General features: G+C 47.6%; 1 pseudogene; it reads right to left on the bottom strand.

Moving 5' to 3' along the window:
• The window catches only part of LOC120030902, a 212,187-nt pseudogene that overhangs the window by 112,776 nt on the left and 74,540 nt on the right, over window positions 1-24,871 (bottom strand).

The following is a 24,871-nucleotide window of genomic DNA, read 5'->3' on the forward strand; positions in this document are numbered from 1 at the left end:
AAGGATGCACATAACTCCGCAATGTTGGGTTGAATTGGATAGAGTCTCAGTCTTAAATCATTTCCCCCATAGTCTGTATTTCGTTTTCATGCTAGTGAGGGCCGAGAATCCACACTCACATAGGTACGTGGTTGCAAAGGCATCAGTGTCTTAACAGAGTGATTTGCCAAGGCAAGAATCTCTGAGCGCAGCCCTATCCAGAAATCTGGCAGTGGCTTCTGATTAAATAACATTTTCACAGAACCGCTTGTTGCAATTTCGATGAGTCTCTCTTGTTCAGATATTGGTAAGTGGGCTGGAGGCAGGGCATGAAAGGGATAACGAATCCAGTTGTTTGTGTCATCATTTCGGGAACGTACCTGCATAATTGCGCACCCAACTCACTCAGGTGCTTCACTATATCACATTTGACATTGTCTGTAAGGTTGAGTTCATTTGCACACAAAAAAAATCATACAATGATGGAAAGACCTGTGTGTTGTCCTTGTTAATGCAGACAGAGAAGAGCTCCAACTTCTTAATCCTAGCCTCAATTTTGTCCCGCACATTGAATATAGTTGGAGAGTCCCTGTAATCCTAGACTCAGATCATTCAGGCGAGAAAAAACTTCACCCAGATAGACCAGTCGTGTGAGAAACTCGTCATCATGCAAGCGGTCAGACAAGTGAAAATGATGGTCAGTAAAGACAACTTTAAGCTCGTCTCTCAGTTCAAAAAAATGTGTCAATACTTTACCCCTTGATAACCAGCACACTTCTGTATGTTGTAAAAGCATTACATGGTCACTGCCCATATCAATGCATAATGCAGAAAATACACGAGAGTTCAGGGGCCTGACTTTAACAAAGTTAATCATTTTCACTGTAGTGTCCAAAACGTCTTTCAAGCTGTCAGGCATTTCATTGGAAGCAAGAGCCTCTCGCTGGATGCTGCAGTGTACCCAAGTGGTGTCGGGAGCAACTGCTTACACACGTGTTACCACTCCACTATGTCTCCCTGTCATGGCTTTTGCGCCATCAGCACAGATACCAACATCTTGACCACCAAAGTCCATTTGATGTCACAAAGCTGTCCAGTACTTAAAAAATATCCTCTCCTGTTGTCCTGGTTTCCAGTGGTTTGCAGAAGAGGATGTCTTCCTGAACTGACGCCCCATAAACGTAACGGACATATACCAGGAGCTGTGCCAGGCCTGCCACGTCTGTTGACTCATCCAGCTGTAACGCATAGAATTCACTGGCTTGTATGCGAAGCATTAATTGTTTCAAAACATCTCCTGCCATGTCACCGATGAGCCATGAAACAGCGTTGTTTGATGAAGCAATTGGCTGTATAGTTTTTTGGCTTTTTCCCCAGCATTGTCCCAGCCATATCCGCGGCAGCAGGAAGAATTAAGTCCTCCACAATAGTATGGGGCTTGCCTGTCCTAGCCACTCGGTAGCTCACCATATTAGACGCTTCTAGCCCCTTCTTATTAACGGTATCTGTTGCTTTTATACATGTCTTACTACTCAAAAGTCGTCTTTATTCTCGCTCAAAAAACTCCTGTGGTTTATTTTTCAAATTGTCATGTTTCGTTTCTAAATGTCTGCGCAAGAGTGAAGGTTTCCCGCGAGTAACAGTTAATGTGATTGGATGTTAATTATTTGACTAGGCTACCTATATTTGACATTGGGTTGTTATTTCGCTGAACACAAGATGGTTTCATTTTATTTTTGGCAGTGAAACGAGGCTACTCAGGTGAGAAAAAAACCTCACCCAAATGTATAGCCCTGTTGGAAAATATAACTGTACTATTTGAAAAAGTGATAAAAAAAATAATTATAATGTGAATCACATTTTCATTTGGCATATCCCCAATGGCATTGCGTGTTCCCGGGGGAACCCCGTTTGGCATACCTGGCCTAGGCTATCTTCATTGTAAAGGGTTTAAACACTGTTTCCCATGCTTGTTCAATGAACCATAAACAATTAATGAAAATGCATCTGTGGAACGGTCGTTAAGACACTTACAGCTTACAGACGGTAGGCAATTAAGGTCACAGTTATGAAAACTTAGGACACTAAAGAGGTCTTTCTACTGACTCTGAAAAACACCAAAAGAAAGATGCCCAGGGTCCCTGCTCATCTGCGTGAACGTGCCTTAGGCATGCTGCAAGGAGGCATGAAGACCGCAGATGTGGCCGTACTGTGAGACGCCTAAGACAGCGCTACAGGGAGACAGGATGGACATCTGATCGTCCTCACAGTGGCAGACAACGTGTAATAACACCTGCACAGGATTGGTACATCCGAACATCACACCTGCGGGACAGGTACAGGATGGCAACAACAACTGCCCGAGTTACACGAGGAACGCACAATCCTTCCATCAGTGCTCAGACTGTCCGCAATAGGCTGAGAGAGGCTGGACTGAGGGCTTGTAGGCCTGTTGTAAGGCAGGTCCTCACCAGACATCACCGGCAACAACGTCGCCAATGGGCACAAACCCACTGTCGCTGGACCAGACAGGACTGGCAAAAAGTGCTCTTCACTGACGAGTCGCGGTTTTGTCTCGCCAGGGGTGATGGTCGGATTCGCGTTTATCGTAGAAGGAATGAGCGTTACACCGAGGCCTGTACTCTGGAGCGGAATCGATTTGGAGGTGGAAGGTCCGTCATGGTCTGGGGCGGTGTGTCACAGCATCATCGGACTGAGCTTGTTGTCATTGCAAGCAATCTCAACGCTGTGGGTTACAGGGAAGACATCCTCCTCCCTCATGTGGTACCCTTCCCACAGGCTCAACCTGACATGACCCTCCAGCATGACAATGCCACCAGCCATACTGCTCGTTCTGTGCGTGATTTCCTGCAAGACAGGAATGTCAGTGTTTTGCCACGGCCAGCGAAGAGCCCGGATCTCAATCCCATTGAGCACGTCTGGGACCTGTTGGATCGGAGGATGAGGGCTAGGGCCATTCCCCCCATAAATGTCTGGAAACTTGCAGGTGCCTTAGTGGAAGAGTGGGGTAACATCTCACAGCAAGAATTTGCAAATCTGGTGCAGTCCATGAGGAGGAGATGCACTGCAGTACTTAATGCAGCTGGTGGCCACAACAGATACTGACTGCTACTTTTGACTTTTGATTTTCAACCCCTTTGTTCAGGTACACATTATTTTATTTCTGTTAGTCACATGTCTGTGGAACTTGTTCAGTTTATGTCTCAGTTGTTGAATCTTGTTATGTTCATACAAATATTTACACATATTTGCTGAAAATAAACGCAGTTGACAGTGAGAGGACGTTTCTTTTTTTGCTGAGTTTATATGAGGCAATTAGTTATCTATAATGGTTCCGATTAATTGTTGCGCACTGTTGGCATATAGATGAATGCAAACATACACTACATGATTAAAAGTATGTGGACACCTGCTTGTCGAACATCTCATTCCAAAATAATGGGCATTAATATGAAGTTGGTCCCCCATTTGCTGCTATAACAGCCTCCACTTGCCTGGGAAGGCTTTCCACTAGATGTTGTAACATTGCTGCGGGGACATGCTTCCATACAGCCACAAAAGCATTAGTGAAGTCGGGCACTGATGTTGGGCATTAGGCCTGGCTCGCAGTCGGCGTTCTAGTTCATCCCAAAGGTGTTCGATGGGGTTGAGGTCAGGGCTCTGTGCAGGCCAGTCAAGTTCTTCCACACCGATCTCAACAAACCATTTCTGTATGGACTTCGCTTTGTGCTGACAGGACATTGTCATGCTGACAGGAAAGGGCCTTCCCCAAACTGTTGCCACAAAGTTGGAAGCACAGAATCATCTAGAATGTCATTGTATGCTGTAGCATTAAGATTTCCCCTCAATGGAACTAAGGCGCCTAGCTCGAACCATGAAAAACAGCCCCAGACCATTATATATATTCCTCCTCCACCAAACTTTACAGTTGGCACTATGTATTGGGGCAGGTAGCGTTCTCCTGGCATCCGCCAAACCCAGATTGGTCCGTCGGATTGTCAGATGGTGAAGTGTGATTCATCACTCCAGAGCAAAAGTTTCCACTGCGCTAATGACTGTGAGCTTTACACTACTACTGCCAAAGAAACAGTCACATTACTCTTGAAAAATAATTTAAAAATACACTGCTATAACTTTGATTAAGTTGTTAATAATTAATGTCCTAATAATTCAAAAGAGCGTTCAGAACACCAGGTGTTTTAATCGGCGTATGCTTACTATGATTTTGACCTAATGCCATTTAAAATAAGCAGAGTAAAGTGTTTACTTGACATTTGCCATAACCGACCTACTGTCATAATCCGTTTAATATCGATTTATTAGTGCAAGTAAACGTGCTCAGTGTGAAGAGGGTACGGAGCTACTGTAATCCAGAGAGCCGAGCTGAGAGCCGACCACTGAGAGGCGCTAGAGAAGAGTCGTGAGGCAGAACACAACTCCACTCTGGACCAACGGAGCATAGGGAAAGCCTACGCAGAAACTGTGTGTGTGCGTGTGCACCCGTGTGTGTTTGTACAGTACCTGTGTACGCAGAATCTCCCCTTTGGTTAGCTGCATGTCTCCAGTGAGCTCTTTGACAGCAATGCCCAGTGGCTCCAACCGCTTACTGAAGTAATTCGTCATCTCTGCTGCCAGGGCCTTCATAGGAGCTACATACACTATCTACAGAGGGAGAGAGAGAGAGATGGAGGGAAGGGAGGGAGCGAGTAGGAGAGAAGAGAGAGAAAGAGGGCAGCAAGAAAGAGGGAGGGAGATAAATATATATAGAGAAAAGGGAGAACGGGGGGAAAGAGAGAAAGAAAGTGAGAGGAAGTGGAAGGTCGAGGTCATGATAAATGAGTGAACAGCACAGTATCACTTGTTCCCTGGCAACCAGCATAAATCACTATTTATTGAAAAATATGAAACAGGCCACTTAGATTAAGAAAGTTTAATGAAGATGTATGAGAAAGTGGCTATCGTCGCTGGCTTGCATCGGGTGTGTGGTGTTAGAATGTGTGTGTATTAGAACATGTGTGTGTGTGTGTGTGTGTGTGTGTGGGGGGGGGGGGGGGGTGGCTTTATAAGGACAACCAATAATAAATGTTTTCTACTGTATGTTTGTATGTCTTGCTCACACACACACACACACACAGCTGAGTGGTACCTTGAATTCATCCTTCTTGATGACCCCTCCAGGTTGGAGGTGCTGTCTGATCTCATGGAGGACTGTCAGCATGGCGATGTTGGTCTTGCCGGCCCCAGTGGTGGCACAGATGAGCAGGTTCTCATTGGTGTTGTAGGCTGTCTCAAACACTATGGACTAGATCCTGTTCAGATGCTGCATCCCCTTAATCACCAACTGACCAACCTGGGGGGAATGAAAGAGGGAGAGACAGAGAGAGACAGAGAGAGACAGAGACAGAGAGACAGAGACAGAGAGAGCGAGACAGAGAGAGCGAGACAGAGAGAGCGAGAGAGAGCGAGAGAGAGACAGAGAGAGAAAGACAGAGAGAGAGCGAGAGACAGAGAGAGCGAGAGACAGAGAGAGAGCGAGAGAGACAGAGAGAGAGAGAGCGAGAGAGAGCGAGAGAGAGCGAGAGAGAGCGAGCGAGCGAGAGAGAGCGAGCGAGAGAGAGAGAGACAGAGAGAGAGAGAGAGAGAGAGAGAGAGAGAGAGAGAGAGAGAGAGGGAGGAAGATAATAAGAAAGGGTTCAAATCAGAGTAATTATGAGAGTCATTACAAAGATAGACATGGGAGCATGATGATACAAGTCTAACACACACGTCAGGAAAGAGCAGAGTGGACGGGAGGGATGGTCAGGGTAAAGACAAACATTGGTTGTCCTTACTGAGAGGGTCACCAGAACATTTTAATGGTTTTAGATGAGTCACACAGTGGAAAGAACCCCCCCCCCCCCCCCCACATACACACGAGTGTAAACCGATGTACCACTGATTGACAGACCATTTCCCTCATACTATAGGGCAGGTTTCCCAACAGGCGGCCCATGGGCCAAATGCTTTTATTAGGCCCCCCCAAGTCTTCTGAGCAAAAAAGTATTTATTTTTACATTTAGCATTTTTGGGAGAATTTGAATTGTTGTACACAAACAACTGTAAAAACACCAGGATATTAGCTCCAAGTGATTTTAATTTAAAGAAATCTGTTACCATGTATTCCCAATAGAGCGACACGTGATCATATACAAAGGAAAACAAAGGTTTTAAATTATTATGTTTTAGTCAAACATATTTGTTTGGGCTTCTTGTGGTCAATTTTCAGTCTACAAATTATATGCAATTATGTTCCGGCCCCACGACCATCCGCTCAAGAAAAAAAATAGTCCCGAGGCTGAATCTAGTTGATGATCCCTGCTATATGGGGGGAGGTGATTTACTGTTGCCTAGGGGGGGGGCTGCAGACAGGGTGTGGGAAGGGGAAGGGCATTGACTGCCAGTAGGAGAGAGGTTAAATCCTGAGTGGTGGGAACAGCTGTCAGTCAACCTGGCTTCTCCATGGCAACAGAGTGTGGGTGACAGACAGGCCTCAATCTCCCGGCGACCGACGTTGATAAGGAGAGAAATGACCCTTCTGAAAGACAGCAACCGTGACCTGTTGACCGTCCACTACTCGGACACACGCGCGAAAACACACAAGACATTCAGTCGTCAGAGTGGGCAGTTAACCGCTCCGGCCACCCTCACTCCTAGGGAAAAAGACACATAACTGCAGGTCGAGGTGTGTGCTCTGTCCCCATCTGTCCATCAATCTCCCTCTCACTCACTTTATAGCCTTATTTTACTTCGTGCTCCCTCTCTCAACTCTTTTTCTGTCTCTATCTCTCGGAGTGGATCAGGATGTCTAGAGCTTAGACAGCAATATCATTTATTTAAGGATTCATTAAAAATATGCCATCACTCTACGCTTCCTCCCAGTTTCGCTCTGACACTCAGAAAAATAAAGAATGAGTGCTGCGTGTCATCCAGGGGCTGGGGCCAAAGAGGAGAGAAGAGGCAGGAGTCAGCCCCGCGGCCCTGACAACCCAACCCAACACTGATGAAGGCAGGAGTCAGCCCCGCGGCCCTGACAACCCAACCCAACACTGATGAAGGCAGGAGTCAGCCCCGCGGCCCTGACAACCCAACTCTGATGAAGGCAGGAGTCAGCCCCGCGGCCCTGACAACCCAACTCTGATGAAGGCAGGAGTCAGCCCCACGACCCTGACAACCCAACTCTGATGAAGGCAGGAGTCAGCCCCACGGCCCTGACAACCCAACCCAACTCTGATGAAGGCAGGAGTCAGCCCCGCGACCCTGACAACCCAACCCAACACTGATGAAGGCAGGAGTCAGCCCCGCGGCCCTGACAACCCAACCCAACTCTGATGAAGGCAGGAGTCAGCCCCGCGGCCCTGACAACCCAACCCAACTCTGATGAAGGCAGGAGTCAGCCCCGCGACCCTGACAACCCAACCCAACTCTGATGAAGGCAGGAGTCAGCCCCGCGGCCCTGACAACCCAACCCAACTCTGATGAAGGCAGGAGTCAGCCCCGCGACCCTGACAACCCAACCCAACTCTGATGAAGGCAGGAGTCAGCCCCGCGGCCCTGACAACCCAACCCAACTCTGATGAAGGCAGGAGTCAGCCCCGCGGCCCTGACAATCCAACTCTGATGAAGGCAGGAGTCAGCCCCGCGACCCTGACAACCCAACCCAACTCTGATGAAGGCAGGAGTCAGCCCCGCGACCCTGACAACCCAACCCAACACTGATGAAGGCAGGAGTCAGCCCAGCGGCCCTGACAACCCAACCCAACACTGATGAAGGCAGGAGTCAGCCCCGCGGCCCTGACAACCCAACCCAACACTGATGAAGGCAGGAGTCAGCCCCGCGGCCCTGACAACCCAACTCTGATGAAGGCAGGAGTCAGCCCCGAGGCCCTGACAACCCAACCCAACTCTGATGAAGGCAGGAGTCAGCCCCGCGACCCTGACAACCCAACCCAACTCTGATGAAGGCAGGAGTCAGCCCCGAGGCCCTGACAACCCAACCCAACACTGATGAAGGCAGGAGTCAGCCCCGCGGCCCTGACAACCCAACTCTGATGAAGGCAGGAGTCAGCCCCGAGGCCATGACAACCCAACCCAACACTGATGAAGGCAGGAGTCAGCCCCGAGGCCCTGACAACCCAACTCTGATGAAGGCAGGAGTCAGACCCGCGACCCTGACAACCCAACCCAACTCTGATGAAGGCAGGAGTCAGACCCGCGACCCTGACAACCCAACCCAACTCTGATGAAGGCAGGAGTCAGCCCCGAGGCCCTGACAACCCAACCCAACTCTGATGAAGGCAGGAGTCAGCCCCGCGGCCCTGACAACCCAACCCAACTCTGATGAAGGCAGGAGTCAGCCCCGCGGCCCTGACAACCCAACCCAACACTGATGAAGGCAGGAGTCAGCCCCGCGGCCCTGACAACCCAACCCAACACTGATGAAGGCAGGAGTCAGCCCCGAGGCCCTGACAACCCAACCCAACTCTGATGAAGGCAGGAGTCAGCCCCGAGGCCCTGACAACCCAACCCAACACTGATGAAGGCAGGAGTCAGCCCCGTGGCCCTGACAACCCAACCCAACACTGATGAAGGCAGGAGTCAGCCCCGCGGCCCTGACAACCCAACCCAACACTGATGAAGGCAGGAGTCAGCCCCGAGGCCCTGACAACCCAACCCAACTCTGATGAAGGCAGGAGTCAGCCCCGAGGCCCTGACAACCCAACCCAACTCTGATGAAGGCAGGAGTCAGCCCCGAGGCCCTGACAACCCAACCCAACACTGATGAAGGCAGGAGTCAGCCCCGCGGCCCTGACAACCCAACCCAACTCTGATGAAGGCAGGAGTCAGCCCCGAGGCCCTGACAACCCAACCCAACACTGATGAAGGCAGGAGTCAGCCCCGCGGCCCTGACAACCCAACCCAACTCTGATGAAGGCAGGAGTCAGCCCCGCGGCCCTGACAACCCAACTCTGATGAAGGCAGGAGTCAGCCCCGCGACCCTGACAACCCAACCCAACTCTGATGAAGGCAGGAGTCAGCCCCGAGGCCCTGACAACCCAACCCAACTCTGATGAAGGCAGGAGTCAGCCCCACGGCCCTGACAACCCAACTCTGATGAAGGCAGGAGTCAGCCCCGCGACCCTGACAACCCAACCCAACTCTGATGAAGGCAGGAGTCAGCCCCGAGGCCCTGACAACCCAACCCAACCCAACTCTGATGAAGGCAGGAGTCAGCCCCACAGCCCTGCGACCCAACCCAACCCAACTCTGATGAAGGCAGGAGTCAGCCCCGAGGCCCTGACAACCCAACCCAACTCTGATGAAGGAAGGAGTCAGCCCCGCGGCCCTGACAACCCAACCCAACTCTGATGAAGGCAGGAGTCAGCCCCGAGGCCCTGACAACCCAACTCTGATGAAGGCAGGAGTCAGCCCCGCGACCCTGACAACCCAACCCAACTCTGATGAAGGCAGGAGTCAGCCCCGAGGCCCTGACAACCCAACCCAACACTGATGAAGGCAGGAGTCAGCCCCGCAGCCCTGACAACCCAACCCAACACTGATGAAGGCAGGAGTCAGCCCAGCGGCCCTGACAACCCAACCCAACACTGATGAAGGCAGGAGTCAGCCCCGCGGCCCTGACAATCCAACTCTGATGAAGGCAGGAGTCAGCCCCGTGGCCCTGACAACCCAACCCAACTCTGATGAAGGCAGGAGTCAGCCCCGCGGCCCTGACAACCTAACCCAACTCTGATGAAGGCAGGAGTCAGCCCCGCGACCCTGACAACCCAACCCAACTCTGATGAAGGCAGGAGTCAGCCCCGCGGCCCTGACAACCCAACCCAACACTGATGAAGGCAGGAGTCAGCCCCGCGGCCCTGACAACCCAACTCTGATGAAGGCAGGAGTCAGCCCCGCGGCCCTGACAACCCAACCCAACACTGATGAAGGCAGGAGTCAGCCCCGCGGCCCTGACAACCCAACCCAACTCTGATGAAGGCAGGAGTCAGCCCCGCGGCCCTGACAACCCAACCCAACTCTGATGAAGGCAGGAGTCAGCCCCGCGGCCCTGACAACCCAACCCAACACTGATGAAGGCAGGAGTCAGCCCCGCGGCCCTGACAACCCAACCCAACACTGATGAAGGCAGGAGTCAGCCCCGAGGCCCTGACAACCCAACCCAACTCTGATGAAGGCAGGAGTCAGCCCCGAGGCCCTGACAACCCAACCCAACACTGATGAAGGCAGGAGTCAGCCCCGTGGCCCTGACAACCCAACCCAACACTGATGAAGGCAGGAGTCAGCCCCGCGGCCCTGACAACCCAACCCAACACTGATGAAGGCAGGAGTCAGCCCCGCGGCCCTGACAACCCAACCCAACACTGATGAAGGCAGGAGTCAGTCCCGAGGCCCTGACAACCCAACCCAACTCTGATGAAGGCAGGAGTCAGCCCCGAGGCCCTGACAACCCAACCCAACACTGATGAAGGCAGGAGTCAGCCCCGTGGCCCTGACAACCCAACCCAACACTGATGAAGGCAGGAGTCAGCCCCGAGGCCCTGACAACCCAAACCAACACTGATGAAGGCAGGAGTCAGCCCCGAGGCCCTGACAACCCAACCCAACTCTGATGAAGGCAGGAGTCAGCCCCGAGGCCCTGACAACCCAACCCAACTCTGATGAAGGCAGGAGTCAGCCCCGAGGCCCTGACAACCCAACCCAACACTGATGAAGGCAGGAGTCAGCCCCGCGGCCCTGACAACCCAACCCAACTCTGATGAAGGCAGGAGTCAGCCCCGCGGCCCTGACAACCCAACTCTGATGAAGGCAGGAGTCAGCCCCGCGACCCTGACAACCCAACCCAACTCTGATGAAGGCAGGAGTCAGCCCCGCGGCCCTGACAACCCAACCCAACTCTGATGAAGGCAGGAGTCAGCCCCGCGGCCCTGACAACCCAACCCAACACTGATGAAGGCAGGAGTCAGCCCCGCGGCCCTGACAACCCAACCCAACACTGATGAAGGCAGGAGTCAGCCCCGAGGCCCTGACAACCCAACCCAACTCTGATGAAGGCAGGAGTCAGCCCCGCGATCCTGACAACCCAACCCAACTCTGATGAAGGCAGGAGTCAGCCCCGAGGCCCTGACAACCCAACCCAACTCTGATGAAGGCAGGAGTCAGCCCCGCGGCCCTGACAACCCAACCCAACTCTGATGAAGGCAGGAGTCAGCCCCGCGGCCCTGACAACCCAACTCTGATGAAGGCAGGAGTCAGCCCTGAGGCCCTGACAACCCAACCCAACACTGATGAAGGCAGTAGTCAGCCCCACGGCCCTGACAACCCAACCCAACACTGAAGAAGGCAGGAGTCAGCCCCACAGCCCTGACAACCCAACCCAACCCAACTCTGATGAAGGCAGGAGTCAGCCCCGCGGCCCTGACAACTCAACCCAACTCTGATGAAGGCAGGAGTCAGCTCCACGGCCCTGACAACCCAACCCAACCCAACTCTGATGAAGGCAGGAGTCAGCCCCGCGACCCTGACAACCCAACCCAACCCAACTCTGATGAAGGCAGGAGTCAGCCCCGAGGCCCTGACAACCCAACCCAACTCTGATGAAGGCAGGAGTCAGCCCCGCGATCCTGACAACCCAATCCAACTCTGATGAAGGCAGGAGTCAGCCCCGCGACCCTGACAACCCAACCCAACTCAACTCTGATGAAGGCAGGAGGAGGAAAAGGTTAAATTATTAATGAATCAAAGAGCAACTTTATTAGAGTCCACTTAAGCCGGTGGAAGGTTGATTGTGGTTACACCATGGCACTGAGAGAGAGAGGTATCTATCTATCTATATATACACATACACACACACACAAAACATAAATGCAACATGTAAAGTGTTGGTCACATTTTTAATGAGCTGAAATAAATGATCCCAAAAATGTTCCATATGCACAAAAAGCTTCCAATCACAAGCCAAGATAATCCATCCATCTAACAGGAGGGATCGTATGAGGATGGCGGGGTGCTCAGGAGTATTTCTGTTTGTAATAAAGCCCTTTTGTCAGGAAAAACAAATTCTGATTGGCTGGGCCTGGCTCCCCAGTGGGTGGGCCCCAGTGCGCCCTTACCCAGTCATGTGAAAACCATAGATTAGGGCCTAATGAATTTATTTCAATTGACTGATTTCCTTCGATGAACTATAAGTAAAATCTTTTAAATTGTTGCATGTTGCATTTATATTTTCGTTCATTTATTCAGAGAGAGAGAGACAAAGAAAGAGGAATACAAAGAGGTAGAGAGAGAAATAAAAAAGAGGCCAAAAGAGAGAAAGGCGATACTATACACACCATCTTGACACATCTTTGAACTAAGCGAGTAAAATAATGGATATTAGTGCAGTGTGTTGTTTTGTACCCATCCTTTCTCTCTAGTCTAAATGACTGTAGGGCTGACTTCCTCTCATCCTCTCTCCCTGGCGAGTGGAGCGTCCTCCTGTCTAACCAATTATTTTCCCCAAGGCCAAGTCCTGAGAGCACCAACCAATTTATAAATATGCATTTCTGAATTAGGAGCGGCACAGTTTCACCCTCTTCCGCACGGCTCCTGCACACACACGCAAGCAAGCACGCACGCACGCACGCAAACAAGCACACACAATTGCCAGTACTCAAACACACACTCTGTGTCGCTGTGGCAAACACGTTCACTTTAAGCGGCTAGACCGCCTTTTGTTTTGATTTATCGACTTTGTCTGTAGATAACGAGGAGCCAGTGTCCCGAACTCCTTAAACATGCTAATTCATGCAAATGTATGCCTGCCACAATATTCACCTTGAGGTAATGCATACATGTCGTAAATATGAAGTTGCCATCCTTCAATGATCTTTTGAAAATGTTCAGTGCTTTGTTTTTTTCATTTCTTAAAACATCTCTGGCTGGCTTCATTGTTATTCAGATGTATGCACTGTACATCTTCCAATAGGAGATGCAGCTGTCCCTACCAGGAGTAGTCTCCGGGGTCCAAGCAGCAGTAACTCACTGAAGAGGTAACGTTACTGTAGGCTACTTGAGATACTATCATATGCAGCTGTTAACATAACATTCATTTCATTAAAAATCCCTGTCTCCAAGCAACAAACACCAGCATGGTTATACATCTTCAGCACTAAGTGAAATACCACAAATATAGCTAACAGTTAAAACATTTTTATTTTATTTAACCTTTATTTGACTAGGCAAGTCCGTTAAGAACAAATTCTTATTTACAATGAAGGCCTACTAACCGAACTAAAAATCGGCCTATATCGAATCTTCCATTCCTCTCAAAAAAAATTGAAAAAGCTGTTACACAGCAACTCACTGCCTTCCTGAAGACAAACAATGTATACGAAATGCTTCAGTCTGGTTTTAGACCCCATCATAGCACTGAGACTGTACTTGTGAAGGTGGTAAATGACCTTTTAATGGCGTCAGACCGAGGCTCTGCATCTGTCCTCGTGCTCCTAGACCTTAGTGCTGCCTTTGATACCATCGGTCACCACATTCTTTTGGAGAGATTGGAAACCCAAAATGATCTACACGGACAAGTTCTGGCCTGGTTTAGATCTTATCTGTCAGAAAGATATCAGTTTGTCTCTGTGAATGGTTTGTCCTCTGATAAATCAACTGTACATTTCGGTGTTCCTCAAGGTTCCGTTTTAGGACCACTACTGTTTTCACTATATATTTTACCTCTTGGGGATGTCATTCGAAAACATAATGTTAACTTTCACTGCTATGTGGATGACACACAGCTGTACATTTCAACGAAACATGGTGAAGCCCCAAAATTGCCCTCGCTACAAGCCTATGTTTCAGACATAAGGAAGTGGATGGCTGCCAAATTTCTACTTTTAAACCCGGACAAAACAGAGGTGCTTGTTCTAGGTCCCAAGAAACATAGAGATCTTCTGTTGAATCTGACAATTAATCTTGATGGTTGTAAAGTCGTCTCAAATAAAACTGTGAAGGACCTCGGCATTACTCTGGACCCTGATCTCTCTTTTGACGAACATATAAAGACTGTTTCAAGGACAGCTTTTTTCCATCTACGTAACATTGCAAAAATCAGAAACTTTCTGTCCAAAAATGATGCAGAAAAATTAATCCATGCTTTTGTTACTTCTAGGTTAGACTACTGCAATGCTCTACTTTCCGGCTACCCGGATAAAGCACTAAATAAACTTCAGTTAGTGCTAAATACGGCTGCTAGAATCCTGACTAGAACCAAAACATTTGATCATATTACTCCAGTGCTAGCCTACCTACACTGGCGTCCTGTTAAAACTTCTTGGGGATATAGGGGGTGCTGTTTCGCATTAGCATAATTTGCTCTACAGATTAAACTGCCTAGTACTCAATTCTTGCTCGTACAATATGCATATTATTGTTATTATTGGATAGAAAACACTCTCTAGTTTCTATAGCCGTTTGAATTATGTCTCTGAGTGGAACAGAACTCATTCTACAGCACTTTTCCTGATATGGAGTGAGATTTCAGAAATCTTGGCCTCTGGTCCCAGGTCAGTTTTAATGTCCTGTAAATGCTATGAGGATACAAACACTGCCCACGCCTTCCTCTAGATGTCAGTAAGTGGTGACAATTTGAATGGAGTCGATTGCGCAATCAGGGCCTGTATAAAAGGCCAAAGACCGGATGTACCGTTCTTTTGCTCCCTGCGCCTGACGCACGATGGACGTCGGACCTGCTCTCTTTCCAAGCTGTTGTTTAGCCAGTAATATATCGCCGGTCATGTTTTTACTCGTTATAGGTGTTAAAAACATCATAAGGTAGTTAATTTAAACCGTTTTATAGCAATTTATATCCGTTTAGTGCGATTTTGAGGCATTGCTTTGTGATGCACTTTGAAGCGCCGGGCACGTTTCGGGGTCCCGGTCGAACGTTAGTGGGCATTTCGACGGACAAGAGGACATCTTTCGACCAAAAGAAGATTAGACCCAAGAAAGGATACATTGCCCAAGATTCTGATGGAAGATCACCTCATAGTAAGAAATATTTAAGATGATAAATCGTTGTTCTGTCGAAAAATTTTAAACGCATATTCCGCCATTTTTTTTGGTATAGCTTCGCTTGGCGAACCCTGTATTGCACAGTAAGGATAATTTTAGAAATGTAATTCAGCGATTGCATTAAGAACTAATTTGTCTTTCGATTGCTGTCCACCCTATATTTTTTAGTAAAGTTTACGATTAGTTATTCATTACGCCAGATCACTGTCCAAAATGGCGCCCGACATTTTCAGGCTAGTTTTGCTAGTATTGTCATTGTATAACCACGTTTTTTTGTGGCTAAATATGCACATTTTCGAACAAACTCTATATGTATGTTGTAATATGATGTTACAGGAGTGTCATCGGAAGAATTCTGAGAAGGTTAGTGAAAAAATTAATATACACTGCTCAAAAAAATAAAGGGAACACTTAAACAACACAATGTAACTCCAAGTCAATCACACTTCTGTGAAATCAAACTGTCCACTTAGGAAGCAACACTGATTGACAATAAATTTCACATGCTGTTGTGCAAATGGAATAGACAAAAGGTGGAAATTATAGGCAATTAGCAAGACACCCCCAATAAAGGAATGGTTCTGCAGGTGGTGACCTCAGACCACTTCTCAGTTCCTATGCTTCCTGGCTGATGTTTTGGTCACTTTTGAATGCTGGCGGTGCTTTCACTCTAGTGGTAGCATGAGACGGAGTCTACAACCCACACAAGTGGCTCAGGTAGTGCAGTTCATCCAGGATGGCACATCAATGCGAGCTGTGGCAAAAAGGTTTGCTGTGTCTGTCAGCGTAGTGTCCAGAGCATGGAGGCGCTACCAGGAGACAGGCCAGTACATCAGGAGACGTGGAGGAGGCCGTAGGAGGGCAACAACCCAGCAGCAGGACCGCTACCTCCGCCTTTGTGCAAGGAGGTGCACTGCCAGAGCCCTGCAAAATGACCTCCAGCAGGCCACAAATGTGCATGTGTCAGCATATGGTCTCACAAGGGGTCTGAGGATCTCATCTCGGTACCTAATGGCAGTCAGGCTACCTCTGGCGAGCACATGGAGGGCTGTGCGGCCCCACAAAGAAATGCCACCCCACACTATGACTGACCCACCGCCAAACCGGTCATGCTGGAGGATGTTGCAGGCAGCAGAACGTTCTCCACGGCATCTCCAGACTCTGTCACGTCTGTCACATGTGCTCATGTGCTCAGTGTGAACCTGCTTTCATCTGTGAAGAGCACAGGGCGCCAGTGGCGAATTTGCCAATCTTGGTGTTCTCTGGCAAATGCCAAACGTCCTGCACGGTGTTGGGCTGTAAGCACAACCCCCACCTGTGGACGTCGGGCCCTCATACCACCCTCATGGAGTCTGTTTCTGACCGTTTGAGCAGACACATGCACATTTGTGGCCTGCTGGAGGTCATTTTGCAGGGCTCTGGCAGTGCACCTCCTTGCACAAAGGCGGAGTAGCGGGCCTGCTGCTGGGTTGTTGCCCTCCTACGGCCTCCTCCACGTCTCCTGATGTACTGGCCTGTCTCCTGGTAGCGCCTCCATGCTCTGGACACTACGCTGACAGACACAGCAAACCTTTTTGCCACAGCTCGCATTGATGTGCCATCCTGGATGAACTGCACTACCTGAGCCACTTGTGTGGGTTGTAGACTCCGTCTCATGCTACCACTAGAGTGAGAGCACCGCCAGCATTCAAAAGTGACCAAAACATCAGCCAGGAAGCATAGGAACTGAGAAGTGGTCTGAGGTCACCACCTGCAGAACCATTCCTTTATTGGGGGTGTCTTGCTAATTGCCTATAATTTCCACCTTTTGTCTATTCCATTTGCACAACAGCATGTGAAATTTATTGTCAATCAGTGTTGCTTCCTAAGTGGACAGTTTGATTTCACAGAAGTGTGATTGACTTGGAGTTACATTGTGTTGTTTAAGTGTTCCCTTTATTTTTTTGAGCAGTGTATTTTGGCGATGATAACGTTATCGCTCTCTTTGGCTTGAATCAATGCTCGGGTAACGTTTGCACATGTGGTATGCTAATATAACGATTTATTGTGTTTTCGCTGTAAAACACTTAGAACATCTGAAATATTGTCTGAATTCACAAGATCTGTGTCTTTCCATTGCTGTGAGCTGTGAAATTTTTAAGAAATGTTTTATGATTAGTAATTAGGTAATACACGTTGCTCTCTGTATTTATTCTAATCGAGTTGTGATGGTGGGTGCAATGGTAAACTATGATTTCTACCTGAAATATGCACATTTTTCTAACAAAACCTATCCTATACAATAAATATGTTATCAGACTGTCATCTGATGAGGTTTTTTCTTGGTTAGTGGCTATCAATATCTTTATTTGGCCGAATTGGTGATAGCACCTGATGGAGTAAGAAACTGATGGAGTTAGAAAAGTGGTGTCTTTTGCTAACGTGGTTAGCTAATAGATTTACATATTTTGTCTTCCCTGTAAAACATTTTAAAAATCTGAAATGGTGGCTTTATTCACAAGATCTGTATCTTTCATTTGGTGTCTTGGACTTGTGATTTAATGATATTTAGATGCTACTATTTAATTGTGACGCTATGCTAGCGATGCTAATCAGTGGGGGGGGGGTTGGGGGTGCTTGTCAAGTGGGACGCTAGCGTCCCGCGACCCCAGAGAGGTTAAGGCAAGGGCTGATTTCAAGGTTTTACTGCTAACCTACAAAGCATTACATGGGCTTGCTCCTACCTATCTTTCAGATTTCGTCCTGCCGTACATACCTACACGTACGCTACGGTCACAAGACGCAGGCCTCCTAATTGTCCCTAGAATCTCTAAGCAAACAGCTGGAGGCAGGGCTTTCTCCTATAGAGCTCCATTTTTATGGAATGGTCTGCCTACCCATGTGAGAGACGCAGACTCGGTCTCAACTTTTAAGTCTTTACTGAAAACTCATCTCTTCAGTAGGTCATATGATTGAGTGTAGTCTGCCCCAGGAGTGTGAAGGTGAACGGAAAGGCTCTGGAGCAATTCTCTGCCTCTAACCCTATTACAGGGGCTGAGTCACTGGCTTACTGGTGCTCTTTCATGCCGTCCCTAGGAGGGGTGCGTCACTTGAGTGGGTTGAGTCACTGACGTGATGTTCCTGTCTAGGTTGGCACCCCCCCCCTTGGGTTGTGCCGTGGCGGAGATCTTTGTGGGCTATACTCGGCCTTGTCTCAGGATGGTAAGTTGGTGGTTGAAGATATCCCTCTAGTGGTGTGGGGGCTGTGCTTTGGCAAAGTGGGTGGGGTTATATCCTTCCTGTTTGGCCCTGTCCGGAGGTATCATCGGATGGGGCCACAGTGACTCCTGACCCATCCTGTCTCAGCCTACAGTATTTATGCTGCAGTACTTTATGTGTCGGGGGGCTAGGGTCAGTTTGTTATATCTGGAGTACTTCTCCTGTCTTATCCGGTGTTCTGTGTGAATTTAAGTATGCTCTCTCTAATTCTCTCTTTCTCTCTCTTGGAGGACCTGAGCCCTAGGACCATGCCTCAGGACTACCTGGTATGATGACTCCTTGCTGTCCCCAGCCCACCTGGCCGTGCTGCTGCTCCAGTTTCAACTGTTCTGCCTGCGGCTATGGAACCCTGACCTGTTCACCGGACGTGCTACCTGTCCCAGACCTGCTGTTTTCAACTCTCTAGAGACAGCAGGAGCGGTAGAGATACTCTTAATGATCGGCTATGAAAAGCCAACTGACATTTACTTCTTAGGTGCTGACTTGCTGCACCCTCGACAACTACTGTGATTATTATTATTTGACCATGCTGGTCATCTATGAACATTTGAACATCTTGGCCATGTCCTGTTATAATCTCCATCTGGCACAGCCAGAAGAGGACTGGCCACCCCTCATAGCCTGGTTCCTCTCTAGGTTTCTTCCTAGGTTTTGGCCTTTCTAGGGAGTTTTTCCTAGCCACCGTGCTTCTACACCTGCATTGCTTGCTGTTTGGGGTTTTAGGCTGGGTTTCTGTACAGCACTTTGAGATATCAGCTGATGTAAGAAGGGCTATATAAATAAATTTGATTTGATTTGATGATCGGTAAGCTTCTCTGACAGCTGTTGCTTAAAAGGTAGAGAGGGAGATATAAGTCTCCAGCTTCAGTGATTTTTTGCAATTCGTTCCAGTCATTGGCAGCATAGAACTGGAAGGAAAGGTGGCCAAAGGAAGTGTTGGCTTTGGGGATGACCAGTGAAATATACCTGCTGGAGCGCGTGCTGCTGGTGGGTGTTGCTAAGGTGACCAGTGAGCTGAGATAAGGCGGGGCTTTACCTAGCAAAGACTTATAGATGACCTGGAGCCAGTGGTTTTGGCAACGAATCTGTAGCGAGGGCAAGCCAACGAGAGCATACAGGTCGCAGTGGTGGGTAGTATATGGGGCTTTGGTGACAAAACGTATGGCACTTTGATAGACAACATCCAGTTTGCTGAGTAGAGGGTTGGAGGCTATTTTGTAAATGAAATCGCCGAAGTCCAAGATTGGTAGGATAGTCAGTTTTATGAGGGTATGTTTGGCAGCATGAGTGAAGGAGGCTTAATGTGAGTCTGGAAGGAGAGTTTACAGTCTAACCAGACACCTAGGTATTTGTAGTTGTCCACATATTCTAAGTCAGAACCGCCCAGAGTAGTGATGCTAGACGGGCGGGCAGCAATCGGTTGAATGAATTTCGTTTTACAAGCGTTTAAAAGCAGTTGGAGGCCACTGAAGGAGTGTTGTATGGCATTGAAGCTCGTTTGGAGGTTTGTTAACACAGTGTACAAAGAAGGATCAGAAGTATACAGAATGGTGTCGTCTGCGTAGAGGTCGATCAGAGAATCACCAGCAGTAAGAGCGACATCATTGATATATACAGTCGTGGACAAAAGTTTTGAGAATGACACAAATATTAATTTTCACAAAGTCTGCTGCCTCAGTTGGAATGATGGCAATTTGCATATACTCCAGAATGTTATGAAGAGTGATCAGATGAATTGCAATTAATTGCAAAGTCCCTCTTTACCATGCAAATTAACTGAATCCCCCCCAAAAAATTCCACTGCATTTCAGCCCTGCCACAAAAGGACCAGCTGACATCATGTCAGTGATTCTCTTGTTAACACAGGTGTGAGTGTTGATGAGGACAAGGCTGGAGATCACTCTGTCATGCTGATTGAGTTTGAATAACAGACTGGAAGCTTCAAAAGGAGGTTGGTGCTTGGAATCATTCTTCCTCCTCTTTCAACCATGGTTACCTGCAAGAAAACACGTGTCGTCATCATTGCTTTGCACAAAAAGGGCTTCACAGGCAAGGACATTGCTGCCAGTAAGATTGCACCTAAATCCACCATTTATCGGATCATCAAGAACTTCAAGGAGAGCGGTTCAATTGTTGTGAAGAAGGCTTCAGGGCGCCCAAGAAAGTCCCCCAAGCGCCAAGACCGTCTCCTAAAGTTGATTCAGCTGCGGGATCGGGGCACCACCAGTACAGAGCTTGCTCAGGAATGGCAGCAGGCAGGTGTGAGTGCATCTGCACGCACAGTGAGGCTAAGACTTTTGGAGGATGGCCTGGTGTCAAGAAGGGTAGCAAAGAAGCCACTTCTCTCCAGGAAAAACATCAGGGACAGACTGATATTCTGAAAAAGGTACAGGGATTGGACTGCTGAGGACTGGGGTAAAGTCATTTTCTCTGATGAATCCCCTTTCCGATTGTTTGGGGCATCCGTAAAAAAGCTTGTCCGGAGAAGACAAGGTGAGCGCTACCATCAGTCCTGTGTCATGCCAACAGTAAAGCATCCTGAGACCATTCATGTGTGGGGTTGCTTCTCAGCCAAGGGAGTGGGCTCACTCACAATTTTGCCTAAGAACACAGCCATGAATAAAGAATGGTACCAACACATCCTCCGAGAGCAACTTCTCCCAACAATCACAAACAGTTTGGTGACGAACAATGCCTTTTCCAGCATGATGGGGCACCTTGCCATAAGGCAAAAGTGATAACTAAGTGGATCGAGGAACAAAACATTGATATTTTGGGTCCATGGCCAGGAAACTCCCCAGACCTTAATCCCATTGAGAACTTGTGGTCAATCCTCAAGAGGCGGGTGGACAAACAAAACCCCACAAATTCTGACAAACTCCAAGCATTGATTATGCAAGATTTGGCTGCCATCAGTCAGGATGTGGCCCAGAAGTTAATTGACAGCATGCCAGGGCGGATTGCAGAGGTCTTTAAAAGGGTCAACACTGCAAATACTGACTCTTTGCATTAACTTCATGTAAATGTCAATAAAAGCCTTTGACACTTATGAAATGTTTGTAATTATAATTCAGTATTCCATAGTAAAATCTGACAAAATTATCTAAAGTCACTGAGGCAGCATACTATATGAAAATTAATATTTGTGTCATTCTCAAAACTTTTGAACACAACTGTACAGAGAAAAGAGTCGGCCCGAGAATTGAACACTGTGGCACCCCCATAGAGACTGCCAGAGGTCCGAACAACAGGCCCTCCGATTTGACACACTGAACTCTATCTGAGAAGTAGTTGGTGAACCAGGCGAGGCAGTCATTTGAGAAACCAAGGCTGTTGAGTCTGCCGATAAGAATGCAGTGATTGACAGAGTCAAAAGCCTTGGCCAGGTCGATGAAGATGGTTGCACAGTACTGTCTTTTATCGATGGCGATTATGATATCGTTTAGGACCTTGAGTGTGGCTGAGGTGCACCCAGCTCGGAAACCAGATTGCATAGTGGAGAAGGTATGGTGGGATTCGAAATGGTCGGTGATCTGTTTGTTAACTTGGCTTTCGAAGACCTTAGGAAGGCAGGGTTGGATAGATATAGGTCAGTAGCAGTTTTGGTCTAGAGTGTCTCCCCCTCTGAAGAGGGGGATGACCGCGGCAGCTTTCCAATCTTTTGGGTTGCAATAATTTCTGTGGATCATTTTTGAAAGAGAGGGTCCAGATTGTCTAGCCCAGCTGATTTGTAGGGATCCAGATTTTGCAGACCTTTCAAAACATTAGCTGTCTGGATTTGGGTGAAGGAGAGGCCGGGGGGGGGGGGGGGGGGGGGGGGGGGGGGGGGGGGCGCTTGGGCAAGTTACGTAAGTGGGTGCAGAGCTGATGGCCGGGGTAGGGTAGCCAGGTGGAAAACATGGTCAGCCGTGAAAAAATGCTCATTGAAATGATCGATTATCGTAGATTTATCGGTGGTGACAGTGTTTCCTAGCCTCAGTGCAGTGGGCAGCTGGGAGGAGGTGCTCTTATTCTCCATGGACTTTACAGTGTCCCAAAACTTTTTGGAATTAGTGCTACAGGATGCAAATTTCTGTTTTAAAAGCTAGCCTTAGCTTTCCTAACTGACTGTGTATATTGGTTCCTGACTTCCCTGAAGAGTTGCATATCGCGGGGGCAATTCGATGCTAATGCAGAATGCCACAGGATGATGAAAAAATGCTAATCCTTTGCACATGAACGCTCACTCATTCGGGAATAATTGCAATCAATATATATATTTACGCTCAGTGTGTTGTTGGGATCTCTGTTGAAAAGTTAGTTTCTGTTGGAGAGTCTGTCCGCCCTCTCTCTCTGTTGTGTTTAGAATGGATAGTTCAGAGTGACATTCATTCATGTCGTTATAGAATAGATGTTTTGGTGGTTGTCGATCTTTGCGTTCAATGATACCGAATTCCTAGCTGCAGACTATTAATTAATATCAAAGACTTGTTCTTATTCTGTCGGTATCGATAGTCTAAGAGTTTAACCACGTGGTATGGTTAAAAGATTCAGCCATCTACTCAAACCTTGGCCCTCTCGTTATCGAGGTAAGCTGGTCTGGTGATAGAAAACCCGGGTGGGGGTTTTATTTCGGAAGAGCAGAAAAAGGCTGTCTCATGACGCCAGGTCCTAACTGTGCTCATGGGCGGTCCTCTGATTTAGTTAAACTCCAAAGGGAATTGGAGTTTCCTTCATTAACCTGTCTGGCACCGGGGTTCCGCTAGCGGAACTCCTCCCACATTCCACTGAAAAGGCAGAGCGCGAAATTCAAAAAATATTTTTGAGAAATATTTAACTTTCACACATTAACAAGTCCAATAGAGCAAATGAAAGATACACATCTTGTGAATCCAGTCAACATGTCCGATTTTTTAAATGTTTTACAGCGAAAACACCACATATATTTATGTTAGCTCACCACCAAATACAAAAAAGGACAGACATTTTTCACAGCACAGGTAGCATGCACAAAGCCAACCAAACTAACCAAGAACCAACCAAACTAACCAAGAAACAACTTCATCAGATGACAGTCTTATAACATGTTATACAATAAATCTATGTTTTGTTCGAAAAATGTGCATATTTGAGGTATAAATCAGTTTTACATTGCAGCTACCATCACAGCTACCGTCAGAAATAGCACCGAAGCAGCCAGAGTAATTACAGACACCAACGTCAAATACCTAAATACTCATCATAAAATATTTCTGAAAAATCGATGGTGTACAGCAAATTAAAGACAAACATCTTGTGAATCCAGCCAATATTTCCGATTTTTTAAGTGTTTTACAGCGAAAACACAATATAGCATTATATTAGCCTACTACAATAGCCTACCACACTACCGCATTCATTCATCAAGGCACGTTAGCGATAGCAATAGGCACGTTAGCGATAGGGAATAAACCAGCAAAAGATATTAATTTTCACTAACCTTCATAAACCTTCATCAGATGACAGTCCTATAACATCAGGTTATACATACACTTATGTTTTGTTCGAAAATGTGCATATTTAGAGCTGAAATCAGTGGTTATACATTGTGCTAACGTAGCATCTTTTTCCCCAGAATGTGCGGATATTTTTATGACACTCAACTATTCTGACCAAATAACTATTCATAAACGTTACTAGAAAATACATGTTGTATAGGAAATGATAGATACACTAGTTCTTAATGCAATCACCGTGTTAGAATTCTAAAAATAACTTCATTACGACATCCAGCTTAGTTATAGCGAGAGCGTGCCCAAAATCTGGGCGCAAACTACTAGTACAACATGTTCGACAGATATATGAAATAGCATCATAAAATGGGTCCTACTTTTGATGATCTTCCATCAGAATGTTGTACAAGGGGTCCTTTGTCCAGAACAATCGTTGTTTGGTTTTAGAATGTCCTCTTCTCCAGTCAATTAGCACGGAAAGCTAGCAAAGTAGCGCGAAGCTCTCCTTCCTGAACAAAGGCACACAACGCAACACGCCTAACGTCCCGAATAAATTTCAATAATCTAATAAAACTATAATGAAAAAACATACTTTACGATGATATTGTCACATTTATCAAATAAAATCAAAGCCGGAGATATTAGTCGTCTATAACGACAGCTTTTCAGAAGGCAATACCAGGTCCCTTCGCGCGCGCTCCAGAAAACAGGAAACTGGTGACACGTCATACAAAGAGCTTTTATTTGACCCCAGATCAAGTTATACACTCCATTTCTTCTCTCACTGCCTGTCGACATCTAGTGGAAGACGTATGAAGTGCATGTATACTAATAAATATCAAGGACATTTATAGGCAGGCCCTAGAACAGAGCATCGATTTCAGATTTTCCACTTCCTGTCAGGAAGTTTGCTGCAAAATGAGTTCTGTTTTACTCACAGATATAATTCAAACGGTTTTAGAAACTAGAGAGTGTTTTCTATCCAATAGTAATAATAATATGCATATTGTACGAGAGAGAATTGAGTACGAGGCCGT

Source organism: Salvelinus namaycush, chromosome 37 (genome assembly GCF_016432855.1).
Source record: "Salvelinus namaycush isolate Seneca chromosome 37, SaNama_1.0, whole genome shotgun sequence".
NCBI classification, from domain to species: domain Eukaryota; kingdom Metazoa; phylum Chordata; class Actinopteri; order Salmoniformes; family Salmonidae; genus Salvelinus; species Salvelinus namaycush.